This window comes from Nyctereutes procyonoides, unplaced genomic scaffold, assembly GCF_905146905.1.
Source record: "Nyctereutes procyonoides isolate TBG_1078 unplaced genomic scaffold, NYPRO_anot_genome, whole genome shotgun sequence".
Lineage (NCBI taxonomy): Eukaryota > Metazoa > Chordata > Mammalia > Carnivora > Canidae > Nyctereutes > Nyctereutes procyonoides.
Genome location: NW_026575125.1, coordinates 103,643,148 through 103,647,974, shown reverse-complemented (window position 1 = coordinate 103,647,974; position 4,827 = coordinate 103,643,148). Strand labels below are relative to the sequence as shown.

General features: G+C 59.1%; 1 long non-coding RNA gene across 1 annotated transcript; it reads left to right on the top strand.

Annotated features, from left to right (window-relative positions):
* Positions 1–1,623: 1,623 nt before the first annotated feature.
* Positions 1,624–2,521, top strand: LOC129517736 (uncharacterized). The gene is made up of 2 exons (XR_008666091.1): positions 1,624–2,000; positions 2,104–2,521. It is a non-coding gene; the product is annotated as an uncharacterized LOC129517736 (long non-coding RNA).
* The last annotated feature ends 2,306 nt before the right edge of the window (positions 2,522–4,827 follow it).

Genomic DNA, 4,827 nt, shown 5'->3' with positions numbered 1-4,827 from the left:
AGGGGCGTTGCAACAGTCATCCACTGAAGGGCAGCTGGGGTGCTTCGAGCTGTTGGCTATTACAAAGAGCCTGGTATGAACATGTACTTGTAATTTTTTAAACAAGAGTCATATTGGTTAGAGAGAGGGAGGGAGAGAGAGGGCGGGAGAGAGAGGAAGAGAGAGACAGAAAGCCCGAGAGTGAGAACACAGGCAGGATGAGCTGCAAACAGAGGGAGAGGGAGAAGCAGGGAGCTCGATGCGGGGCTCGAACCCAGGACGCTGGGATCATGACCTGAGCTGAAGGCAGGCGCTTCTGCGACGGAGCCACCCAGGCGCCCCCGCCGTGTACTTGTAAGTGTTATTTTTAGGATCGATGCTTTATGAGTTCGTTCTGACATCTCCTTAATTCTGGAGCTAGTATCACTTGACTGTCTGTTCTCATCCGAGCGGAGGACTTCCTGGATCTTTGCACGAAGGATGATTTACCATCGTGTCCTCGCCATTTCGGAAAGTATGGGAGGAGACACCGGGTTCTCTTTCCACTTGGTATGTGGGCAAGCAGTCGTCCTTTGGAGGTTTGGCCTGCAGGTGCTGGCCTACTGTTGTGGGCTGTGGTTGTAGGGACAAGATGATTTTCCACGTCCGTGTGGTGCTGCTTCTCAATTATTTGTTTTACAGACATCTGTTCAAGCTACGTGCGGCTGGCGGTCGGGACCCAGAGACCAAGAGTTGCCTGAGCCAGGCGTTGGGGGGTGGGGTGGGCCCTGGGGCCTTGGTGGTGCTCCTTTGGTCGCCTGGGTTTATGCTGCTGCTGGGACTTCCACTTGTCCCTGCGGATCTTGCTGGAGGAAATGGAAGAAATCTCCCCAGGCCAGGCTACCTGAGGATTCTGGGTGGGGCAAAGGATTCCGGTGCCTTCGGGGCAAGCAACGTTTCCAGGGTTGGGAGCTTTGGGAGGCAGGATGCCCTCTACCGGTGGAAGAAGGGGACCATTCTGGGCCAAACCCTTGGAGCTTGATTCCCCGCGTCGGTGCCCGCGGGCAGCAGGGCTTCTCGGGGCGGGGTGGAGGAGGGCACTCTCGGGCCCAGCTGGGAAGGACAGGGTTGCTGGGCCAGGCGCTTTGTTGTGCTGGGATCCCCCTTGCTGGAGACCCATGGTTTGGGCGTGCCCGTGTCGGAGTGGGGGGGCATCTCAGGCTAGGTGGAGAACGAGGGTGCTTCCCAGGCGGGATGCCCCTTGTGGTGACATGTCCTTTGCCTGTGACCCAGTGACAAGGTGTCTCCGTGTCAGCAGGGGAACCTCGGACGTTGGTGGGGAGTGGAGTCCTCTTGGTGCTTGGCGGAGGGCCCGCTGGACCATAGGAGGCTTGGAGCACTGCAGGCCAGCGGGGAAGGGACCTGTTCTTCCTTTACTGTGTCCCCATCATTCCAGGTACTGTTACCCCTCCTCCCCCCGACAGTTGCCTTCTCTTTGGAGACTTGAGTCCTACGGGGCAGGGCCCAGGGGTCGGCGAAGGCATACCACGTGCTACTAATCCGCAGGATGCTACCCAGTAGGGACGCCGTTGTCCTGGGCATTTCTCTCATCTCCATCATTATCTGTCCCCTGACTCCTCTCTTCCTCCCTCAGGGGGCCTCGGGGGACAAGATGATGGATCCGGGTGGTGTGCAAGGTGCTGCTGCTGTGTCCCCGCCCCCCATCACAAACACACCCCGCGCCCGCCGGTGCCCTTCCTCCTTGCTGCCTGCTCCTCTCCTAGGGGCCCTTGCTCCTACGTGCACCTTCTCTTGAGACGGTGCTCGCAGCACGATCTGGATGTCATGTGGCCTTGTCTGGGATCAGGTCACCCTCCGCCAAGTGGCCTAGTAGCCTTGGACTCAAGCCTCAGCTGGCAGAGCTGGAGGAAGGGGGGCTGCACCTCGGTGGATGTCCTAGGGTAGAAGGAGTTGGAACCGGGGAGCCCCTCGCCCCCATTCACACACTCAGACTCCACCTCAGATCCGGCGCCTGCTCTAAGGTATTGACTCCTAAAACCTCAGGGCACTTGTTCTTTTGAATTCTCTGAGCTGTCTCTTCTCCGTTCGTATCTTGAGACCGTACTCCAGTGACTCCCATTTCAGGGGACTTGGCCCAGTGTTCCAGCTCACCCGCTGTCAACGGGTCTAAAACATACAGCAAGGAGCGTCTGGGTGCTCAGGCGTTTCCATCAAGCGTGACTTAGAGGTTTGGAGATGTGGAACCAAGGGCTCTATCCAAACGAGCAGGTTGTCTTCATAAAGTACGAGGCATCGATGCGATGAACTTTTTCACAGAACATTTTTAAAATGCCCATAAGATATGACAAAGAGCTAGCGGCTGGCTCGTGGTGGGAGGGCTAAGAATGGGCGCTGCGCACTTAAAGGGTGCTCCCTTTTTCAAGAGTTTATTTGCCTCTTAGTCCTCTCTGCACTGAACGAGGGGCTCAAGCTCACACCCCTGAGTTCAAGGGTCACACCCCATTCCTTTTTTTCTTTAATAAAAAGATTGCATTGATTGATTCATGAGAGACACAGAGAGAGGGGCGCCTGGGTGGCTCAGCGGCTGAGCATCTCCTTTGGCTCAGGCCGTGAACCCGGGGTCGTGGGACAGAGCCCCGCATCAGGTCCCCTGCTCAGTGGGAGCCTGCTTCTCCCTCTCCCTCTGTTGCTCCCTCTGCTTCTGCGCTCTGCCTCTCTCTGCCAAATAAATAAGATCTTAAAAACATATAAAACCGCAGGATGCATGAGAGTCTGAGCTTCACGCCAGTGGGCTCTGGGCTAGGGGTCCTAGCCTGCTAGGAAGAAGTCAAGGACATAGGGGTTCATCCCCAGAAGCCACCCACAGGCAAAAGCAGGAAGGAGCAACCGTACTGGTTACCAGAGGCCACAATCACCTCCCTTACCTTGCTGCCTTTCTGCCAAAGCCATAAAGCTGCAGGTCCTGACCTCTTTGGTAGTTAGCAGAAGCTGATGAAAGCCATGGAATCACCTCCCAGAAATACAAACCACACACACACACACACACACACACACACACACACACATCCCGCGTCAAAGGTTTACAAGATGTTCATGAACATCCAAGGACCCTCTACGACTGTGCTGCCCCATACGATAGTGCACGTCCCATGTGGCAGTTTCAGTTTAATTAACCCGAAAGATTCAGTTTCTCATTCCCACTAGCCACATTTCAAGTGCTCTAGAGACAGAATTGCAGGAAGTGCTATGGGACAGCTCGGCTTTGAAACTCCACCGGCCGAAGGCTAAGGACCCCACCCCTTATGCGAAGCCCTATCCGTCTGGTGGCGTGTAACCCCACTGCCAGTCTACTGAGCGCCGTCTTCCGTTTCTGTGTAGAGGCGCGCCACCGAAGAAGTGGGGGTAGCGCTCACACCTCTGCTGAGCAACCCTGAAGGTCCAGGTGGCCCTGAGTGACCCTCGGTCACCTTCCGCCACGGGCATCATAGCTGCAGCCATGCCTCCAAAGGCTGCAAATCCACAAGCCTTCGTGCCTCTCCGCTCAAGGGGTGCGTCCTTCAGCCAGCGTCAGCGTGACGGGCCTCCTGCTAGGGAGGGGCATGCGGGGCTTCCTCGGGGGAGAGAAAAACAGACCGCAACAGGGTGGGCCACCGGCCATCTGGGCTGCGTGAAGAACGAAGGACACCGACCAGATCACGCTCCTCCTGCTGGGTCCAGGTGCTGCTCTAAGCCTCCTTCCTAGGCATAGGTCAGGTCCCCCAGCCCTCACCCAAAGCTCAGAGGTGGGGGCTAGGATCATGCCCGGAGTACAGAAAAGGGGCCTGAGGCTTGTGGCTCAGGAGCACTGACTAACTCTTCCCAGGTCACACAGAAGATGCCAGAGGGGTATGGCGACCGGGCTAGAGTGGATAGCCCCTGCAACGCTCACGTGTACCAACATCCAAAGGTTCTTAGTGCAACGTCTGGGGCCACGCTGGTGGACACAGGGGTGGTCACGTGCACGTCAGCACAGGTCCCGAGACCTCTACCGCCCCACACCCGCGCCCCCCACATGCTCTCCCTCTCTTTGCTCACAGCCCTGGGGTCCCCGGCCTCGTCCCTGGAGGGGATGAAACAGAAAACGACTCATGACTCTTCCTGCCCAGTCGTGGAAAACGGCGCTGTTCCCACCCCATCCCTGGGCAAGCTTCTTTGGACGAAGAATGATTTCTTCCCTTGAGGGAGGGCGGGGTGGCAGAGGGAGAGGGAGGGAGAGACTGCCAAGCGCGCAGTCCCGGGCTGAGCGGGAGCCTGAACTCAGGACGCTGAGTCCAGGACCTGAGCTGACCCCAAGAATCCCAAGCTCAAGCCACTGAGCAGCTCAGGCCCCGCCCGCCGCCCTGCCCCTTCCCCCCGCCCCCCCCCCCCGCCCACCTCGCGGAAGGTATCTCAAAGGACGCCCAGTGTCTCTCCTGGAACCGTCAGTTTCCCCAGGTTTCCCGCGGCGGCGGATGCAGCTGCACGGAAGCCACGGGCAGCAGGCCGGCCTGGCCCAGAGGCAGCGCTCCTGCAGGGGATTGCGAGCGAGCGAGCGAGCGAGCGAGGGAGCGAGCGCCCCTTCCTTGAGAGCGTGCGCGGTCGCCCGCCCTCAGCCCCGAGCCTTCCTCGCGGCTCCAAGGCATCCAGGGAGCGGGCCGCTCGGGCTGTGGACGTGCCCTGACCGTGCTGGGCCTCAGAGCTGGCAGCCCTCCGCACACGGGCCCCAACCGTCCAGCACGACCACCAGGGAGGGCCCAGATGGTCCGGCCGTCCCTCCATCCGCTCTCCCGCAGGGCAACCTCACTGCATGCACCGCGGCCGGCCGGCCGG